Source organism: Falco cherrug, chromosome 8 (genome assembly GCF_023634085.1).
Source record: "Falco cherrug isolate bFalChe1 chromosome 8, bFalChe1.pri, whole genome shotgun sequence".
Taxonomy (NCBI): domain Eukaryota; kingdom Metazoa; phylum Chordata; class Aves; order Falconiformes; family Falconidae; genus Falco; species Falco cherrug.
In genome coordinates, this window is record NC_073704.1 from 7,329,597 (window position 1) to 7,351,879 (window position 22,283).

The 22,283-nt window shown below is 53.3% G+C and overlaps 1 protein-coding gene across 4 annotated transcripts in view; it reads right to left on the bottom strand.

The window, feature by feature from the left end:
- The window catches only part of SH3BP4 (SH3 domain binding protein 4), a 38,397-nt gene extending 28,935 nt beyond the window's left edge, over positions 1-9,462 (bottom strand). The window contains exons 1-2 of one of the 4 annotated variants that reach the window (XM_055718786.1): positions 9,395-9,462; positions 4,002-4,178 (exon numbers count right to left, since the gene is read on the bottom strand). The gene's annotated coding sequence lies outside the window, so the exon portion shown is untranslated. Of the gene's footprint in view, positions 1-4,001; positions 4,179-9,175; positions 9,293-9,394 lie in introns of those variants that run through there. The other 3 variants (XM_055718785.1, XM_055718790.1, XM_055718787.1) reach the window with 3 other exon arrangements.
- Positions 9,463-22,283: the final 12,821 nt, after the last annotated feature.

Consider the following 22,283-nt stretch of genomic DNA (forward strand, 5'->3'; position numbering starts at 1 on the left):
TGCCAGCCTCCCCACAGAGAATTACCCTCTGCCCCTCTGCCCTGCTTTCACAAGCGGAATTGCCTTAAAGCAGCTCTAAGCCAGGAACCACCTGCCCTTTCCCAAAGCAATCTCCCCTTCCCCCTCCAAGCCAGAGGACCATCTGATGCAGTGCCAGCATCACCGCTTTCTGGTCACAATCCCTTAAAAATTAGGCCAAACTGCAAATATTTTTATTCCTTTTATCCTGCCTGACTGCAGGGCAATCTGGGCAGAGTGATCTCCTCCTCCCCTTGCCCCCTCCCACGCACGTTTGAAGTGATTTCAGAGCCCATTTTTGGAGGCATGGGCACCATGACTGCAGAGACCACGGTTCAACCCTCAGACTGTACCTCTGCATGAGCCCAGGCAGCACTGATGTTCCGTGCCTCAGTTTCCCCCAGCGTTATCTGCTGGTACCTAAACCCTTTAAGACATGCATCCCTCTCCATTACCTAAAGGATGCATCTCTGCCTGCCTGCGCTGGGGTCTCCCATCATAGCCAGGTAGCAGGAAAACTGGCAGCAGGACAGCAAGCAGCTTTCCCCAGGGATGCCTGTAAGGCATGGGTTTAAAACAGAGGTCAACACACAGAGGTAAAGCCGGGACGGAAAGGTCAGCCCCGCTGCAGGGCAATTGCAGAGAGGGGGTTAAACACTCGCCCTCCCCAAATCCCTGCTGCAGGGCCCTGCATTCCTCTGCTCAAACAGCGTGCTAGGCTAAGGCTTTTTTTGCTCACTGTTTCCATGCCTGGTCATGTCCTGCATCCTGGATTTGGTGAACGTTTTAATAGCTCCTATTAATAGGCAGAGCAGGAGCTGGAGAGGCACCAGCTGCTCTGGCCAGTCGCACCTCCGAGGAGCCGCAGGGCTGTCCCGCTGCAGGGCAAGGTGCTAAAACTCAGGCAGAGGAGCCAAGCCCGCTCACCCAGCAGCTGAAGCAGAGATTGAGAAGCTCAGTAGCCTTCAAACTCCTTGGTTCAAGGGATTTCAGGCACAGCCTTGCAACAGGATTTTTCTCTGCTAGATAATTTCAGGCGCTGGCAAAAGGATGCTCTCATACGGTCCCCAAATCAGCCGGCACCGCAAGGCAGCTGTGCTGCAACTAGTGCAATGCCGTGTGCAGTGCCAGCCGCGCCCACACCCCGGGCCAGCGTGGAACGGCGTGCACACCCCTCGAAAACATTTGGGATCTATGCTCCGTGTCAATTTTTACACATGTCCTGGAAAAACACCTCCCATTCCCTGCAGGTCCGAGAGCTGGGATGCGCTGGAGAGCACAGCGTGTTCCCCTGGGACCCGAGCGAGTCGGTGTACCTGTCCCTGTCACCAGAGTGGAGCTGCGACCTCGTTCCACAGAACCTTACCAGGCGCTGCAAGAGTCCAGATGGACTGTCTGGCTAATTGAGTTAATTAAAGCGTTTTTCGGCAGCAATTAACTTTCAGGCACACCGCTCCAGAGCAGCTCCAGCTCTCTCTAGGGAGCACAGGCCACACCTCGGGAGCAGCAGGAGAGATGGAAAAGATTACTTGGAAGCACTCACTGGTGGCACCGAGGTGTTTCTCAGCAGCGTCTGCTGACTCTGAGCAGCTTACGGAAAACCCCAACCAACTAACAAAACCCAAACCCCCCAGAAAACCCCCAAACCTTCAGGACAGACTCAGTGTGGAGAGTCTGTCTCAGGCAAGGCTGCATCAGATGGATGCCTGGGAGGGGACCCACCACCCCGATGTCCCAGTCCCAGAGCATCTTTCCCCCAGCCCGGCACAAAGCAGGCACAATAAACTCTGGGAAACCAGCAACACTGCCCGTAACTCTTGGGATGATAACCTGGTCAAGGCCAGAGCCAGCAGCATGAGCTATCCTTTTTGCTGACGAGGTAATCGCCATCTCCCAGGGACAGTAAATACTTTGTCCGCAGCCCTGCCCAGAGATAACCAAGCAAAATGCTCGTGAAGACCAAAAGAAAGGCTTGCTTTGTGGCCGCTGCTGTTTTGCTCCCCGACAAGCAGGACAGCTGCCGCAAAGCACTGGAAAGACGACATGTCCCAGGAAGCTGGTATTACAAAAAGACGAATCACACACCACCAGAATTAAAAAAAAAAACACCCAAAGAAACAATCCACCATGTTGCCAGGGACCCTGCTTTCATCTCCATTCCCCAAAAAACCTACTTGTCCTCCTCTATCCGAGCAGACGTGGAATTAGTGCCTACAGAGTACCACCACTCATCCAGAGGCTGCTCCAATAAATTTGCAGCCAACAGCATCCATAGCCAAGGAGGAGCCAGTGCCCTGGAAGACAAGCTGCGGGATGCACCCCCACTATCTCCTCCTCTTTTGCAGGATGTGCCCCCCACCTCATCTTCTTTTGCTGAGTACAGCCCCTCACATCTCCTCCTCCTTTTGCAGGATGCCCCCCCGCCTCCTTCTCCTTTTTTTGCAGGATGCACTTGTGCATCTTTTTTTTTTTTTCTGGACACCCCCCTCCCCCCCCCCCCCCCCCCCAATTCCAAAGCTTATGAATTGCAAGGACTGGTTGCTCCCAGGCCACATGCACTGGGAACTATTCACTGCTTTCTCACGGACTTTAATAGCTCAATCTGCACCAAAGGTGCAGCCACACGCGCAGCAAAAAACACTAATGGTGTTTTTTGTGAGCAAGGGGGTAAAAAAAGCGCGGAGACGTTTGGGACAGGAGGCACAGTGCTTCGGGGAGACAGAAGAGCAATTTCCAAGGCTCGGTTTGCATGCACGCTGCCGGCTGGGAAACGCTTCTCATGCTCATGCCGGCGGAGAGCAACCCCACCCCGGCGCAGCTAATCTGATGGCAGGTTTTCAATGCGGCAGTCAGGATGCGAGGGGCTAGGGAGGGAGGCTGGCGAGGGGGGAAAGAAAGCAAGGAAATGCCACAGAGGTGAGGACGCATTTTCTGGCCGGGCGAAGGCTTGTTTTGTTTCCCTCCCTTCAGCTAGCTGCCATTTTCCGGAAGCTGGATCAGTCACAAAAAAATAAAAAGTTTCTCTTTGTTTAATTATAGCTGCGGTAGCCCTTGCGCCGAGGGACCCAGCATCTCCCCCGGCTGCTCTGGGAACGGATGCGAATGAAGACGACGGCTCAGCAGCAGGGAGTAACACAGGAGTGAAAGCTTTAACGTCTCCCACAAAGACACAACCCGAGCTCAAACAGACTATTTTTACTCCCGGAGGCCTGAGAGACCTGGGAGACTTTGATCTCAACTCCCTGTGCAACCACCACGTTATTTATTCAAATTTCTGCTCTTTTTCGCTCCCTTCCTCCACCCTTTACCTGGCGTAGGTGTCTTCTAGACAGACAACTCCAGCATCTTCTCCCACCGCGCTGAGCGCACCGACGGATGCTCCAGCCAGCCCCAGTGCTTGCTGAAGCCACATCTGCACCGACACCAACCCGCAGCCAAGAGGTCCAACCGAACCCACCCCTGGCCTTCCTCCAAATTCAACCCTCCTAACTCACCGTCACACAGCTCGTACTGCCCCGGCCAGCCCCAACATTTCTCAGGTGCAACGCCACCAGGCTGGCAGCCCTGAGCAGGACATGCCGTGGGTCACCATCACAGAGAACCACTACAACTGGCAATGAAGCCAGCAGCACCCTCGCTGAGTTCGCTGGCAAGCTAACGGCAGCAGCGACTGTAAAACATCTCCTGCCTCGCTTTTCTCCACTGACCGAGCCGGGGACGCACCATTGTTCAACTCCAAAAAAGCCTTTTCTGTTCCTAAGGAAACAGCCAGCGTCGTTCAAACGAGGCCACACACCAAGCAAATGCCTTCCCCCTAGAAAGATGACCTAAAGCACTTAATGCGGGCACAGTCAGGCTGGCCAGGCATGAAGGGAGAAGGGCGGCTGCTGGATTTGTCCCTGGAGAGAGAGCTGGGGAGAGGGAAGCATGCATGGGGCTCATTTGCAGTGTGAGACGAGCAACCCAGCCTAACAACTACATACCACAGCCTTGTTTCCTTGCCGTGTCGAAAGGGTGTTTTCTGGAGTCAGCTAGAAAACATCTGGTTTTGCTTCGTGGCAGCGATCTCCCTTCTTGAAAATGATGGGATGCTCCCCAGGCCAACCCTCCCGTGAGGCAGGAGAGGGGGCAGAGGAAGCAATTTCAGAGCCCGCAGAGAGCTGTGAAAAGGAAAGGCGGAAAGGCTTTCACATCATCATCATCTTTTTTAGTTTTATTTTTATTATCATTATTATTACTACTATTGCAACTTTCCTCCTGTCATTGAACAGGACTGCAAACCAGACAGGCATTACTGTGCCTCCAATCTGTGCAAAAGCATCAGAACCGTGAAGAAACACAGACGAGAGGAAAAAAAAAAAAAAAAAAAAAAAAATCACTGAGCCACCTTCTGCCTTTGCCTTTTAATATATACAGGTTTGAGGCTATGAAGTTGCTTTCACATCCATCATCCGCACATGCAGACAGCGTGCGTCAGCCAAGGTGTCGCCGGCAAAGAGGAGATGGGATGCAACATGCACCGCCTTCCTGCTGATGGGTCTGAAGCAACACCTCGCCCCGGCAGAGCAGGAGCACCTATTCGCGTAGGAGCACGCAGGAACATTTAGCCCTAGGACTTGCAATTCGTTTTCTTCTATCGGTAATGAAAGCGTTACGCTCCCCAGCAGCCCGCTGATACACCAGCTGGGAATGACTACCTCTTGTCACCAGAAATAAACCCTTGCACAAACCCAAATGAAATCAGCAGGTTAAAAATAGAAATATCTTGGGGGGGGGGGCACTGGCCAAGGGGTTCATAATGGAGGAGCAGCAGACTGGCCAGCCCATAGACAGTGCCAGGTTTCCACCAAAAAACAGGATTAAAGACAGTAGGTGCTGCTTGTGGGACACCAGTGATTTCTTCAAAAAACATGCAATCCACCCAAACTGTCCATCTTCCTAGCAGAGGGAAAAAAACGTGAATCCAAGGATAAGGACGAAAGAGTGGGAAGATTTACAATTGGCTCTCTGACTCATTAAAAACTAACTTTACCCTGGGAACACCGTCAAGACGCACAGGGGAGCGTGGCTGCCTGCTGGACCTGCAAACTGCCCCGAGCAGCAAACCGTTTTGATGTGCTCCTGCATCCTCCTGTTGCTGCGAACCATGGGTACACGTCCCTCTCCATACTCCCACGCTTTTCATTGTGAGCCCACGGAAGCAGAAATACACTGAACTCACTCGACTCCAAGGACCGCTGAGAGAAATTAAGGACCACGGGAGGGCACAGATGCCACAGGTATCCTCCAAAATTATCCCTCAGTGTGGCTCTGCGGATGGTTGCAGTGTTACTGGAACTAGGACATCATTCGAGCATTAAATGAAACCCAGATGCGACCATCTGACCTGCTGGGAGCAAGTCTCTCCGCCTCGTTTAGAAAGCCAAGGCTCTGCGCTGGAAAGAAAGGGGCTTGCCAGGACATGCATGTGCCCACTGGAGGACCTGCTCCCCATCAGCCACAGTTACAGGTCCTGCAAGTGCTTTCTCCTTTTTTATTTTTAAAAAACAAACATTATTTATGGCCACAAAGTGAGCTCAGGCTGCAATTCTCACTTTTGAAGTTAATAAACCCTGCAGCTTCATAATTAAGAAGAAAGGCCGTCCCTGCATCCCCACACCTCTCGTTCGGGTCCTTTAGGGAGAGAAATCAGAGCCAGAGTTTCGGCTGCCCCTCCTGGGTTCGCTCCCAAGTCATGCCTGTGGTGGGCGGCAGGTTTTACCCCGTGCCAGCCCCGAGAGGTCCACATGCTCCCTGCCCCAGCCAAGGCTGGCACAGCGCTTTTGACATCCTCTAACAATCACAGCCCTGTGCCCAAACGCTGGCCCCTCGGCAGGGTTAATGCCGGGATTGTTCGTGCTGTGCTTGCAAGAAGCGAGCAAAAGCAAAGCATCCTCTGCTCGCGCGGGGACCAGGAGCGCACCCTGATGCTGGAGCTCAGGCGCTGTGTGAAATGATGGGGGACTCGTTTTGTGGGTTTTAAGCTGAAATCTCATTCTGCAAATTTCAGGGAGCAGCCTGGACGGGTCCATCAGCCAGCGCTGACAGCGGAGATGCCTGCCATGCCACAGCGAGGGCCGGGCACCCCAGACAGCACCCAGCTTTGCAGCCGCACACCGCTCTTGATAAACACCTCACTGCAGCCTTCACCCCCCACCCCAGGCTGTCCCTTGCAAGCCTACGTAAAAACCCCTGCAACAAACCCACCAGCCTGGCACCAGGCCTGGGGTATTACCACAACACGAGGAGCACGCTGTTTAGCATCCACAGTGACATGTGCACGATGCTACCGAAGCCACCTATGAAAACTGATGTGTGCCCCTCTCCCATCACCTCCAAGAGGTCCCGACCAAGCAACTTTTAAGAGCAAACCAGACCAAAAACCCTGCAAGGGTGAAACGCTGAAGAACATTTTGCTGTATGTATTGCAAGGTATATACATTAATAAGCACAAATACATCTTCCAGCAGTTGATCCCCCTCCTTCAAACCTGGCTCATCACTGGGGAAGTCAACTTCTGGCTACAAAACTCCTCCAAGAGCTGCCATCCCCTCTGCTCAGGGAAGCCCTCCACCACCACGGGCCCCGCTGCGTGATGCTGCTGCATGCCCAGACACCTTGGTTGAGCAGCATCACAGCCAACCCTGCCAACCCAAAGTACAATCTCTGCAGGGACAACAAACCTCTGACCTGCTGGAAACCCATTGCACCTCCTTACCATCTCCTGAGGAGCTTCCAGGGCAGTCTGCAAAGCTCAGGTTTTTTCAAAATGAATTTTGGAACGGAGAAAACAGGCAGGTGCCAAACCTAAGGTTGAGAGACTCTGAAGTGAGGTTATTTGCATTCATTTCTGTTCAAGCTGCCATCAGAAATCCACCCACCAAACCAGAAGGCAATGCAACTTTCAGACCTCTTGAAAATAAGACGACTAAGGAGGATGCAAATTCCCCTTCATGTCCTGACCTCTACAGCTGCTAGCTCCCTTTGCGCAGACAAGCTTCTGTGATGAAAAGCTTCTTGCCATATTTAAATGTTTTTCTCATTTAAAAAAATGCAGTGTCTAAACCACCTCCTTAACATAGATACAAGCTCTTCTGAACAACCCTACCAGGCTAAAATAAATATTTTGCTTCACAAATAGTTTTCCTCTCATTAAAATGAAAACATAATTAGGATGTCAAGCACAGAGGCAAGCAATGGCTGCAATCACTCCACACAGCACCGCGCCGCTCAGACTTTATTTGATTAAAAGTAACAACACTGCTATTTTTGAAAAGCACACTCTCTTCCACAGCCCGACTGGAGTTATTTTGGAAATACATATACGGAAAGCTGGCATCTTTGCCAGCAAAAAATCCCCACCCAGGAGGACATGCATTCAGTGGAGGCTGCAAGTCCATGGCACGGGGCACCAGCGAGCATCACGGGCAACTGCATCCTTGCTGCTCGCGGCCAGGGTCAACGGTTGAAGCTTGCCGTAGGAAGAGCACAGCCACCCTGGGCAAGCATCTAACTGCTGGAAAGGGTGAGGGAGAAGGAGAAATGAGAGAAAAAGGAGAGAAAAAGCACTACTGGAGATGTTGAACGAGGGCACCCATGCAGGGTCTGGTACCAACACTGTAACATGGGAGCTAGAGCTGGGACGTGATGCAAATATTCAGAGCTACAGGACGTCCCGGGAGGACATGTTTCTCAGTATCAGGGTCCGTTTTGGGTTTAGGTAAATCTAAGCATCCCGTTGCTGCAGTCAGGCACTAGGAAATAAAGGATGAGTTCTTCCAGAGTGGAGGGGGACGTTTTGCTACCTAGGCACAGATGTCAACACAACACGCACCCCTCTCCAACTTCTGCCCAAGCTGCATTAGCAGCCATAAATTAATTATTGCAAATCTCAGGTGGTGTTAGCCAGGAAGGGCTAACCAGGGTGGTGATGGGTTTCCTCAGCATCCCCACTGCCAGAGCACGGATGCTGTGCTGGGCATTTGCATGTCCTCTTGCATCCCACCCCGCTTTACACCCCTGGGTCCACAACAGGGACAGAGGCACAAAACTGCGTCACGGTCACCACTGTCCCCCTATGTACCAAAGTTGCTCCGAGTAAAAGTACCACAGAGGCACCCTTGTGGCTGAGGTGTTTACACCTGAACAGCTTTGTAGCCAGGGACCCCAAAAAAACCCCAAATGGGTATCCCAGTACCAGAGCCCGAAGCTGCAATGTGTCACCACCGCTTCGTGCCTCCCCACAACACACCTCCTGCCCGAGTCCACCTCTCCCACCGAACACCGTCCCGCGAGCAACCCGCTGCAGCCACGGCTGCAAACCAAGCCTGGAACAGCGTCCCTTGCTTGCAAAACACCCCGCGGCCAGGCAGCCAGCAAGGAGCAAAAAGGTCAGCGACCCCGCGACACCGGCAATCCCCAGCCGGCCAAACCCTCCTGGAAAATAAGTGTCAGGCACAGCCGGTGCAATGCTGCTAAAAACCTCCCCAAACTTCCAGGGAACGTCCCACCCGGGGCTGATGAGATAAGAAAGGAAAGGCAGGCAAGGCAGCCCGGCCTCGGCCAGCCCCAGCTCCAAGCCACCCCCACGGGTTTACGGGCCAGACACAGCGGGAGACGCCCGCGCACCATCCGCGCAGCGCACCCCGGTGCCAGCCCCCCGCCGCCAGCCCGGGGCTCCCCACCGGGCGCTGGGGTGCCGACCCTGGGATGTGCACCCCCGTCCCCTCCCGGCGGTGCCGGCAGAGGCTGGCGGGGCCGGGGTGCACACACGCGGTGCAGGGGGGAGCCCCCCGACAGCGGCCGGCGCCCTGCGGGGCACGGCAAAGTTACGCGCAGCGGCGCTCCCCGGGGCAGCGGGAGCGGGGCTCGGGCGGCTCCCCCGCTGCGCCCGCCGGGCTTCCCTGCCTCCGCCCGCGGGGCTGCACACCGGGCGGCTGCGCGCTCGCTGCCCCGGCACACGCCGGCCGGCCGCCGCGCACGGCTCCCGCACGGCTCCCGCACGCACCGCCCGCGGGCACCCACTGCGCGCCCGCACAGGGAGCGCGGCCAGCGCCGCGCACCGGCCCCCCGCAAGGCTGGCACGGCCCGCCCGCCCCGCACAGCCCGGGCCGCTCACCGGGAGCCGGCAGCCGCTCGGTCCCGGGCGGCACCTCCCGCCGTTCCGCTCGCTCGCTCGCTCGCTCGCTCGCCCGCCCGGCGCCACCGCCACAAACTTTTCCCCGGCGGCGGGGCGGCACCGGGGGCCGCCGGGCGGAGGCCGCGGGCGGCGGGGGGGCCGCTCCCGCTATAGGTGCCCGCCCCCGCTCCCCGCCCCTGCCGGCAGCGCGGCGCTTACCTGGCACCGGCACCGGGACCCCGCTCCGCTGCCGGCTCGCGCCACGGGCCGCGCGCGCCGCCGGCCCCGCGCCCGCGCTGACGTCAGGGGGCGGGGCCGCCCGGGCCGGGGGTGTTTGGGGCGGGGGGGGGAGTTGAGGGGCCGCGTGGGAAGGGGCGGGCGGGCGCGTGCGAGGTTGGGCGCGTGCCGCTCCGCGCGCGTGGAGGGCGGCGGGGGGGAGGGGAGGGGAAATCGATCTGCAAAGCACGTGTGCGTGGGGGGGGGGACGAGGGCAGCCCTGCGCAATGGGGGGGGAGGGGGGCGTCCTCGTGCGGGGGCGGCGCGGGCCTCGTGTAACACGCGTGTGCGTTCGGGCCTCGGGGCGGACACCGAGGAACCCCCCCGCGTCCGTCCCCCCGTGCAAACCGCTTCCAGGCAGGAGGGGCAGCGGGGTGCTGGAGCCCCGATCCCTGCAGGCGCAGCGATTCCCGTATTTTATGTATTTTTTTATATTTTATTTTTGCATTTTGGGGCCGTGTGTGTGCTTGCTGCGAAGCTCGCTGCGCTGTGCTGCACCCCTGTGCCACCTCTGGGACTGGAGCAACTCCCCCACCCCGTACACCTCTCCCGGGATGGAAATTCCTGCAAGAAGAACCAGAAAAGGAGGAAAACCCTAAAAGAAAATCAACTTTCCTCCTGAGAAAGCAACAAGTGTCGCACCACGATTTCTCGAGGCAGCCACGGTTGGAGAAGCTGGCTTCGAAGCTTGCAGCAACTCCGAACCCCTGGCAACCAAAGCAAACCCGAGGCTTTGTGCTCGTTAACCACACACCCCCTACCCCCCACCCCCACCCCGACTAATTGTGCATCCCACCCCGGGCTGGGGTAGGAAATGTGGTACCAGGAGCAACAAACCTAGCAGGTCAGGACTGGATGCAACGTGCAGCCAGAGGTGGTGGCCACACGTCCCATCACGGTGGCCAGCTCGTGTTTGAACACCCTTGGGAGAGGCAGCTGAGCCAGAAATATCGGGGCAAGCGGGTCCTGTGCGCAGGACGGTCCGGGCTGTGCAAGCCACCACTCTTCCCCCCACCACCACCCCTTTGTTTTTTCCTGGGTTTAATCAGGATCCCATGATTAAATTTCCTCTTCCTGGTGCTGGCTCCTCCTGCACCCAAACTTCCAGTTCCACAGAAGGGGCCGGGGTTTTCGCCAGGGTGAGGTGCAAGCAGGGCTGCGTGTCCTGGTGCAGCCGAACCCCCTCCGCGGTGTCAGCCGGGCTCCCCGGCCTCATCCAGCCCCTTCCCCGGCTTCGTTTTGTGAGCACAGACGAAACGAGCCGTACAACCACTTCAAAGTGCTCTCGGGAGCTGTTGCTGTTTTGGGAGGTTTGGGAGTTTATCAAAGGGAAGCTCCCCACAGCCAGATCGCCCGGTTTGCTAATTGCAACGGGGCATTTTCATCGCACTTTGCTGGTGCAAACGGTCCAGGTGGCACCCACAAATGCCCGGCTGCTGGCAACACAGGGGGGCAGCTGCGCTGGGTGCTGCTCCTGTGTGGGTGGCGGGTGCTGTGCAGGTCCTGGGGTGCTGCTCCTGTCTGCACCAAGCCTGGGCGCCCAGACCAGGGTGCTCCTGTCCCTCTGCTTCTGCACGTGCTGTGCAGAGCTGCCATTAACAGCACTGTCTGAGCTGCTGATTGATTTCTCTCTTCCATCCTGAGTCTGCTTTCCTATCTTTCTGATGCTGTAAAGTCCAAAATGACTTGTCACAGTAGAAGTTTCTATGTTAGAAACACTAAAGTAGCAGATCTCGCTATCAAAACAGCTTTCTGTGCCAGCCAGCTGATGTTTCACAAAATTTATTGTCCTGCTTTGCTCTGGAATGAATTAGTCTTATGTGAGGGGTAAGTCACACTGTCCTCTCCTGTCCTCAACTAAGTTTGACCCAACTTTTTTTCTCTGCCTCTCAAACCCCAGTTTATTCGTACTTATTTTAATTTTCTGCATAGCTGAGGCCTTGAGAAAGGATGGTGGAGATCTCTAGATCATCCTAGGCTGGCGCCTTGAGTGGCTTTGGGGACATAAGTGTCCCTTCCGATGAGCTGGCTGCTGGGCTGGAGGATGCGTACGTGCACCTAGAGTTTCAGCTCAGCAGCCTCGTGATGCCTCTGTGGTAAACCCACATCTCCAGGCAGTAAAACTGAACTGGAACTCCAAACTGTTGGCTTAGTTGAAAATCAGCAATTCATGCACAACAACCACTGCCAGTCCTGGGAGCTGCTTTCCCCACGCTGACGATGCGCGTTGCTGCCCGGGAAGGGCCAGCCGAGCCTCAGGTGGAGGGATGAGCATCCCTGCCATGTCTCACCCCCCTATTTTGCAAGTGTTTTGCAATGCCCGGAAGAAGCTCAGAGCAATAAGGGACCGTGGAGCGTTTGGTCACAGAGTGGGTGCTGTACGTGGCACGGACCAGGATCTGTGGGTATGGAAGAAGATGCTCCCCCAGCATCCTTCCAGCAGGCACTGGTGTGGGCTGCCCACGGGCTCCTGCCTCCCTGCCCTGCTCCAGCCCCTCCTGCCTGTCCCCTCCACTCCCTCTGTGGCCACAGAGAGCCGGGAGAGAGGCAGGCATGCCAGCACGGACCCACCTCTGGACGTGTGCCACTCCTGTTTCCCCTGCCAGGAAGCGATACCGGTGAGTAATTAGACCCGGACAGGATGCCCTAATGAGCTCAAGCTTTTATACAGCACTGGGAATTAATCTTGCAGGAATTCCATGTTAAAGTTCATTTCAAGACTTTCTCTGTCCTTTTGCCTATGGTGTTTCTCAAGCACTTACACAAAACTGAATGATAATTGTCTCTGTTTGGCTAAATAGCGCTTTGGAGAAGGGCTTGTCTGGGATGACATACCCATGACTCAGATATGTGAGTGTATCTGGCTCTTTTGGAAAGAGGAGAGCTCATCTTTGCTCTGATGCTGCCTTCAAAACTGCAGATGGAAGCTGGACGTCTGCTTGTCTTGGAGGAAAACGCGGAGTCGGGCTGCCCTGCACACGTGCCTGGGGCCGACAAGCACCGACCCCAGCAGCAGCAAACGCCTCGCTGGGGCTGCAGGCGCATTAGGATGCTCCCGCAGGTGTAATGGGGGGTCAACCATGGACACTGAGCTCCTGGAACCTTACAGATGGGAGTATTCCCAAACCTAAGCCTAATAACATTTTCTTCCCAAGTGGAATCTAATGAAATCCTGGCCCTCAGTGGGAGTGTCCGGGCTCCCACTGCAGCCCGGGTTTGTTGCAGCCTGTTGCTATGCGCTGGAGGGAGCGCTTTTTCCATGATCCTCCAGTTTTGGTGGGAGTCCAGCAAATCCCTTTGCCTGTATCATGCTATAGATTGCTTTCCAGAGCTGGGGAAGAGATTGCTTGGCTGCCAAGGTACGTTTAGGAACGCTTCATTAGTACAGTGAGCCCAGCAAACTCCCTGGGGTGAGCTCTTCCCAGGCCAATCTTCCCCTTGCTGTGAAATAATTACAGCCGTGTTGGTTAATGACGAGAGATAGGGATATAGGGATAGCTGGCGGGTTTCGTGCCTTACCGAGACAGATTTCCAATGGAAGCGGGCGACAGAGCTATTGCTGCCTCCCCAGGAAGCAGCGGCTCTTTATTTATTTGCATCCCTTGGCAGGGAGCAAGGCAGGCTCTGGAGCATCACTGATGCAGGCGGCTCTTACAGGTGTTTGAACTCTGCTTGGTCAGGGTACTTGGGTTTTATGACTAGGATAAAGTAAATGAATGATTCAGACAAGATTTATTTTGTATGTATAGCTTTCTCACTTCAAAACCAATTAACCACAAAAGTTTCTAATAAATAAGTCTTGGTGCATTTGCAACTGGCAAACAAAGCATCGGCTTTCTTCCGCCAGACTCCCCAAATGGATTTTTTCTGCTTCATTTTCTGAATTAGATTACGCTGGGCTGTAATGAAAGCAGGGCAGATTTACTCCTCTGACACTCGTCTCTGCTTCGAACGTGCGTTTACCTGACTTGCTTTTGTAGCTGGAGTCTGGAGGATTTTTTCCCATTCCTTCCTTGGCCACACACTATGAACATTACGCAAGGTCTCCATCCATTGCAATAGCCGAAGGTGAAAGCCGTGTTTTCCTACACTGTATTTGCAAGCCTGGCCTCTGCTTTTGCTTCTCCTCAAGTCTCCCAGCACAGCATCCCCCAGACACGTTCGCTGGGGTAACCATTGCGCTGTGGCAGGGGAGTAGACCCTCCCTTCATAAATTTGGAGCCGTGTTGATGCCAAAGGGGAAGGAAAGTTGTGGGGTGGGGGGGCTGCAAGTTCCCAGTGACTGCTGTGCAAACCGCTCAGCCCTCATGTATGGTGTCTGTAAGGTGACAGCAAAGACCCAGCCAGGTAATAATCACTTCCTACTAATAACAGGGATTAGGTTTTTTTAAGGAAAAGCACAAAGGAAATGAACAGGGCTTCCGGAGCAGCTTTTAATTTCTTTGGCTGCCTGACATTGAATGAGCGAACAAAGGAAAGCTAAGAGGCGGAGGTGAGAGATAAGAGAAGCCCGGGGACAGGCCTTGCACCTTCTCCAGTCCTCAAGGTAAAATCTACAGCATCCTTCCATCCCACCGCCACTGCCCTCAGTTTTGCAGCAGCCTTGCACACCGTTCCTGCCCCTGCCGCATCCCGTAGCCTTGACATCATGCATCAAAAGATGCAAACCCCTACCTGCTGCTCCCCCTGCCCCACGGGGGGTGACAGGCAGTGGAGTTTGCTTTGGGCAGCTTTGCACCATGCATGCATTCTCAGCTTCCCTCCTCCAGGAAAACTGCTTCATATGGCAAAATCCTTTATGTTACCCAAAATCCTTTATTTTAACCAGCCATTTCCAGTAAATAGGACTCTTCATTTTCCCCCGTCACCCTTTCACGAGAAGCCAAGCAATCCCCTGGTCTGTACCTTGCACCCTGGCTGGCTGGTTGCAGTGATGAAGACTCGCGATCCACCAGTTAATGCTGCAGTTTCCCATAGAGACTTTCTTTTCGTCCCAGAGTCCGATTGCACAAGATAAAACAGCTTTTGTTCACGGTGGAGATTCTGCTGGCAACAGAAATGACGGAAGCTGCAAAAAATGCTAAGGCTCAATGACAGCTCTATCTAAAGCTAACCACCAAGATGAGTCCGTTTTATCATCGTTAGGGAAGAAAGCACCAAGCTAATGGGAAGGGGGAACCGCTACCGCTTGTGATGGCTTTGGAGATAGACAAATATCCCTTCCCAGCAGAGGAGGTGTTGCAAAAGGGCACAATTATCGATGCATCACTGTGAACCTTGAAACAAGGTTGACAGACAAGAGACGGGCTCCAACCTACACCCTCTGCCCCCAGCAAACTGACAAATTTGGCTGGATTATGGGATTTGCAAGGACTGCTGCAGTCAGTGAAGAGGCTCCAGCAGATTTCTGTGGGTCTGGATCAGGCCCAGAGCTTGCAGGGGGGAGTTAGAGGAGCAGAAAACCCTGCTTTACAGCCAAGGAGGACTTTGGTCTTTAGCACAATGTCCTCCCAGGCTGCCTTTCTGTGTCCCTCAGAAGCTCAAAGCTGCCTTTTCTCTACCAGTTTTGGTTGCTGACTCCCAAATTTCTCCCTACACATCTAAATATCTCCTCTGAAACAAAGACACAGGGAGCAAGAGCCATTTAATAGTGCTGCCAAGTGGCACACCTGTCATTTATTTCCTTCCATCAAATCACTGCCAGACCCCTTCCACCTTCCAGGCAGCACCATGATAAAACAGAGGACAGTTTCCTCATTTAAATAGCGTAAGACACGGTAATTTCCCATGTTTAGTGACAAGCAGCCTGGTTGATGATGTTTGCTGAACTCTTGCATTAATCAATGTGGTTAATGGAATTGATGGTTGCACTGGCTTGTGTTCAAGGGAGCTGTTTCACATCATTAGCCCCACTTAATGTGATGACCTGTCAGAAGAGCTGCCTGTCATCTCTACCTTGATATGCACAGTGGGATATCCTAGGTCTCCCCTCCATATGTCAGCAGTGGTTTGGGGACAGGGACAGGCATTTGGAAGATCCTGTGGCCATCAGTCTCATTTCTAGTGCATACCAGAAGTTCAATCAGATTTGAACGCAAGGGCTGACTGCACCTGAAACAAACACAGGGCAAACCCAAAAGAAGCAGCTTTTTCTGCAAATTTATCCTAGGGATGCTGGGTGCACATGTCCTGGGATAGAAAGAGAGGCTAAAAGTGCCAGCAACTTCTAGCTATCTGCTGTCCACCTTGCGAAAGGGCTCAGGACTCAAAAGATAAGGGGAAAAAAAATAATTCCCAGGCCGTTAGAAGAAGAGGAAAATGGGAGTGAGGTATTAGCTCAGAAACCCGGCAGAGCTGAGTGCCATCAATCATGGGGTAACGAGTGCTAGAGCAGGGCCTGCCGGAGCACGTGCCCCATCAGCAGCCTCACAGAGGCAGGCAGAGGACGTGCGACGGTGATTTATGGTGACGTTATCTCCCCAAAGCAAACACTGGGTGCTGAGCAGCAGGCGGCACAACAAGCATTGTGTTTTTCCCCCTTTTCATATGGTCCATGGACACTGTTTTTTTCCTTGCTGCTCCCATATGCAGAAGGGACATCCCTTCTTCTCATCCTCCTTTCCCTTCTTGCAGTCCATGGGTCTTATTTGCCACCTGCAAAACATTGCAAAAAAAACATTGCAACCCTGGCAATTAGCATTTTGTCCTGGGCGGTTTTGCTCAGGCTGAAGCCTGCGTGACCAAATTTCCACAGCTTCTGTGTCGGATGGGGATGCATCTTTTCCATTTTGCCTGTTTAGTGCAGCCAGGGCACAGGGCTAAAATTTGCCAGCATGCCTGTAATTCAGGGTATTCTCAGTGATTGCTCACCCCGCTTGAGATGATGGTCATCTAAGTAGTGCCTCCTGGATGTAAGGGTTGTGCAGATGCTGACTCTGCTGATTAGTAATTAATTAGTAATTAATGTGAATGCAGCTGCCCCATCAAGAGATGCTGTCTTCCACAAACTCCCCTCAGCATCCTGTTCAAGCCAGCAATGCAAAATCCCTTCCCAACAGTGTTTACCAGCCCTCATGCAACTCATGCCATCCCCTTGGCTTTCCTCCAGAGCGCTGGGCCAGATGAGGCTACACTTCTTCAGCTGACTTCCAAGGGAGGCTGGAAGCTTTTCCTCTCATCCCAAAGGCCTGGAGCTGAAAAATCCCTCTAGGAGGACAATGGCATCTGTCCTAAGTGTGTTATAACCTGAGTCAGAGAGAGCTCGTAGTCTACGTCACCTGAAGATCTGCATTTCTGCTCTGGGTATCGTGCCCTCTGCCCACCTCCTGTGTTGGTTTTAGGTTTCTGGCCAAGGCAATGAACCTCCCAAGCTTCCTCAGCAAAGGGGTGCCTCTGCACTCACCCTGACACCCAGGTGCTGATGTCAGGGCCAAAGAACTGCAAAGATTTCCCTTGCTAAAGTTCACTAAAATTAGGATCGTTTCACGTGGAACATGGGGCTTCTCACCCTTCTTTTCCTCTTTGGAGTGTCAAGGGATATTTAACCATCAGGCAGGAGCAAGGTCTTGATTTTGCTCCTCCTCTGACACACAAAAGCCCTGTGTGTGACCTAGGTGTGGCTCTGTAGGGTCCCATCTTGGAGATGCTGAGCACAGCCAGGACCCAGAGGGCACCCAGCACTCTGCAATACCAGGTACCTGCAGACTTGCAATGTTTTCTCTTTTTCTTAACTCTGTCTACTCTGTATTTGAAGAGTGTCCCTGCTGACACCCTCACCCAAGCATGTTCTCCCCAGGAGCTCCTGTGCAGCCCCACCAACCCTTTCCCCCACCTTCCCCCTGCCAGCTTCTTTGCTGCCTTTACAGGTCTCTCACCCCAACCACCCGAAACTACCTCTCAGATAAAACTGGGGACATCTGTTGCCGGGAAAGGGAGGGCAGTGGAGCAATGCTGGTGTGCCACGGGCCAGCTCAGAGCTCCTGTGTTAGTCCCCAGCATCCTGGCTGGGTTTCAAGTCCATAACCATGTGCAAACCCTCTCCTACTTGTACAAGGCATCCTCTGTCCCCTTCCCTAAAGCAGCCCCCAAGGACAGTGCTGCGGTGGCTGGGACAGACGGCGTTTTGCAATGGTCACTGCTAGCGGGTGCATGGGTGCCTGTCCTGGGGGTTGTTACACATGGACAAGGGCAGAGCAACACGAGTCAGTTATAGCGTTATAAAATGATGTCGAATGTCAGATGCACACCACGAAGCCAGGTACTCTTCTGTGGAGCCCTCTGCACATTGCACCATTTGTAGATTTCTTAACAAAGGGAGTCTTGTAAAAAGCACTGCCTGGATGAGATTTAAGCCGTCAGAGATAACCGCTTGGCTGTTTCTTGCTTGGACCTCAATACCTCCCCTTGCATGGTAAAACACACTTCCTTTCTGTACCGCCGGATTTGCTTTTCAATGCTTCATTATATTTCAAGGTCACGGCGTATCAAGCAGTTTGCTCGACTGCCCTGGAAAGAAACGAAGTCACAATTTTTTTTTTGTTTAATAAATGCATGCGCCGAGCCTGAATTGCTTTCTTATAAGTATGTAAAGGAGAACGGAAAGCACTTGGGTCTACATTTATTTTTTTTTTTGGCACTCCCTCTTTTATAAGTTCATTATTCACACTCCTTTTCTACGGTGAAGAAATGCCCAGTTCTTTTCCGGCTGGCAAGCGCTGGGCTCTCATTTAGTTCCCAGTGCCATGGGATTATTTGCATGGATGTTAAGAAACCGAACCCTTCACCGCAATAACGGCAGCAAAAAGGCAACACCAGCCCAAATGCTGAGCTTCGCCCTTAGCATCCATCAGAGGAATCGTCACCAGCATGAATGGTATTATTCCCATTTAAAAAGCCAAAAAATTGGTACTGGAGGCTGTTAAAGCAGATGGAAGCAGCGTCGATCAGGCTGGCTATGTCCTGGTGGGCACCCGGTGGAAAGGACTTGGGATTCGTGTGGTCCATGTGTGCCATGGTCCATGGTAGGGCTGGTATTACAGGCGGACAGCAGATGGGAGAAGCAGGGCTTTGGGGCAAAATGTTGGTTTCTTTGAAGTCATTGGTGAAATTCCCACTGCCTTTGACCACCAACCATAGCTCGACGAGGACTTTGCAGACCTGCTGACAGTCAGGCCCATAGCCGGAGCCTGTCTGGTGGCGTCCCATTACCAGCTTGTTTGCAATATTAATTAGGGCCGTGAGTCCGCAGGGTTTTCAAGCTCTGTGGCTCTAATATGCCATGCGGGAAGTAGCAGGGATGCAAAGTGAACTCCCCTGTGCAACACTTTTGAAACAGGTCCCACATTATTTTTGCTTCTGACGATGCTCAGACCCATCTTGGGTGATGCAGGGGCTCCCATCGCTCAAAAAGCATCGGTCAGAGCAGCTTTCTGTGTGGCAGTGTTTCATGGGTTGTGGAAACCTTCCCTGTGCACATGCCTTTTCTGCCAAGGCTCCAGCTGCAAAGCAAAACAGCCGGGCTAACCGGTTTTCTACTGGCAAATTTTTGGCAGATCCCCTGACACAAAGCCAAGGGTGAGCAGTTCTTGGGTGCTGGCATCTTGCAGGGGCTGAGAGCCTGCCAGGCCAGGGACTGCATCCACCAAATATCCCCCTAAACCTATTTGCAATTTTCAAAAGATAGAGTTTATGCAATTCCTCCCCCTTTACAAACCTCACTTCCCTGGCTCTTGCACCTCGTGGCTACTTGATCACTATGAGCTTTCACCACTTCTCTGTCCTGATGCTTGCAGAAGATGAGGGCCAAGCCACCACGCTGGCTGGCAGGTTGCTTTCCTCCCTGAGGAGCCTCTGGGGCTAATTGCAATCAAATCTGACACAAGCATGGCAATTAAAAGGATAAATATGTCCTGGCAAAATTTCGTATTGAATAACATCTGCATTGAGATGAAAGAACCTGTAAGTGTCTCAGTAAGGAAAAAATTGCACAAGGTGCTCATACCTTACTAATCATCAGAAAGCCCACATCAAGAGAGACATGAAAGTCCCTAATGTGAGAAAAGCATCCGTCAGACCATGCAGTCAGTCTTGGCTGTGGAACAAGCCAGGCTTTGGTAGCTCTTCCGTGCTCATCCAGCTAGCAAGTGTGCAACGCTTACCTTTCCCGGTGGTGATGGAAATGCGTTGTGCCATCACTGGTGTTTCCCCTTTTAATAAAAATACATCATCCCATGCTTGCAGTGAGAAATAGCTGGGGCTGGCAGCTCTGTGATGGGGCCTTAGCACTGGAAATAAATTCTCTGCTGTGACAAACATCCCAAATCCATTGCTGCATGAGGTTTTAGAGACTTTGAGAAACAGAACGAGCAAGTAAACAAGACGGATTTTCCCCTGTGCATGCAGGAATGTCTCCAATGCAGCGGAAAGCACGATCAATAATTGAGTGAGAAGGCAAACCGCTCTGAGCTTTCACAAAGCACAGCCTGAGCATCCAATATTTATTTTCAGGCCTTAAATAATGTATCTGAAAATGCTTCTAACTGGATATTTTAAGGCAAACAAATTTATGTCATGAAAAGTTAATTGGCAAGAGCATCTGTGAAGGAAAATCAATAGCAGCCACAAAAAATACCCCTCAGCTCCTCAACACATTGGTCCTGTTCCTCCTCGTAAGTCAGGGGGCAATTCTATAATTTCTAATTAAGGAATCATTTGCTATCAATTAGGCCATATAAGTAGATTCCACTTCTTCCCCAAGCTAAATCACTTAAGCCCCGGCATTTCCTCCTCGCTGCTGCAAAGCCGGCTGCCAGTGAGGTGGCGCAGAGCTGGGAGTCAGGGGATGGGGTGGCCAGTCCTGGTTCTGCTGCTGATTCCCCATGGGAGCTTGGTGGAGTGGGTTCATCCCCATGAGTTAGTTCACTCAGCAGATGTGTAGCAGCTATTGTAGGCAAATAGGAAAAAACATCAGCCTGTTTCCAGAGAGTTGCGATGGATTGGAGGTGGTGGGGTCTTCCATGGCATGAGATGAACCATATGCCCCCAGCGGTGGTCACAGGTGGCTGTCAGAGGGGTCCTGGGGCTCTGACAAGTGGAGATACCACCATTAAGGGCAACATGGGCCAGAGGTGAAGGGAACAAAGCTGCTCTGCTGCTGGCTGCCACGCTGCTGTATCACACCGCTGCACCTCAAAGCAGCAGTCAGCATGGGCATATGGGCAAGAGCTCTGTAGGAAGGACCTTGGCCAGGGCTGACGCGTTCCCACACGTTTGCTTGCACAATGGCAGCAGATAAAGCATCTGCTATTAAATCCACCATGGCTTTAATACTGGCATGTTCCCTTCCCACCTCGTCCTTCAATCCCCTCTATCCAGGGCATGAGCAAACACACACTGTCATGCCAGCAGTCAGCCCTGGGGATGCAAAGATCACGTCTCTAATCCTAGAAGAGACGCAAGTTGTGCCACACAGCCCTGCTGTAGGGCTGCCCCAGCCCCAGCCTGCACTGCAAACCTGGGGCAGGGCCAGGGCCAGGTTTGCTGTCCCCTTGCAGCATCCCCGGCCATCGGTCCGCCTGCCACGCCAGGGCACCCCAGCACCCCGCTCGGGGACAGGTGGCTTGGTGTGAGCCGCCGCTGCCACGTCAGGCTTCTTGTCTTTATGAAACCCAAACAGATAAGATAAGAAAGGTTCATAACCTCTCATCACAGGACAAGATTTCTCATCTCCAGCCAGGCTTTCCTGCCTTTGATACATATTTGCTCTTATATCCTGCATCCAGCAGTAGATGAATTGCCTCCCCTGGGATTTCAATTCACTCCTATCAGAGGAAATCGGTTTTGACAGCTCTGTGATAGAAACATCTTGGGCCAAACTCACCCCTGGTTGAAACTCCCCGGGGTCAGCGGGGCTAGATTTGGCTCTGGCTGGCTGGGCAAATGCAAACCAGTAATGAAAAGGCTGGAAACAGAGTAACCTGGATCCAAAAGTGTTCTTCCAGGTAGCAAGGGATGGATTAGCCCACAACACCTTCAGGAGCTGAGAGGGCAATGCAGGGGGAGACGGAAGGACAGAGGGGCTGGCTGTAGCTGCATCAGGCTGTGCGATGCTGGTGTTATCTCCTCCAGGGCTCTGGCTGGCACAGAAACACAGCCTTAAAAATCATGAGCCAACCCGAGGCAGGTGTACCCCAAACAAACCGAGCTGAACCCCACAGAACCAGTGCTACTGCTTTTCTAGGAGTTATTTCTTCCTGGGCTTTAAGAAGAACCAAGGTTATGCTGACACAGAGCTCTGAAGATCAAAGTGTTACTCCTCGACTCCTTTCTTATGGCAAAACTTTTGGGTCAAGGGAGGTTTTCCCACCCCAAAGGATTTGCAGGAGGTGGGAGGGCTGGGGAAACACAGATGTGCTTTTCATGCCATGCTGTCCTCAGTTCAAAAGGCTTTCACCTCCCCAAGAGCACGTTCACTGCTCCTGTCTAGTCACAGCAGCTCTTGTACTTGTCAGGAGCTGGGACAAACAGGAAAGCACGGGCTGGCTTTGATCGCAGCCTTTAACACTACAAGGCTGGATCTTACGCTTGGATGGCGTGAGCTGGATGCTGGAGAAGCGTGGAGCAGCCTCCTCCTCGGATGCCAGGGCTCCTAAAACCTCGAGGCTGTTTGTTGTGATTTCTGACCCCATGAAAGGGCAGGGGGACTCGCAGGCCGAGGCTGATGGCTTCTCAGCAAAGTGCAGAGCTCTTTCCAGCGAGGACAGATGCTGACAGCAGCCATGCAGCCAGTCTGGAGGGAGCCTGCCTGCTGGCTGTCCTGATGGAAGGAACTGGC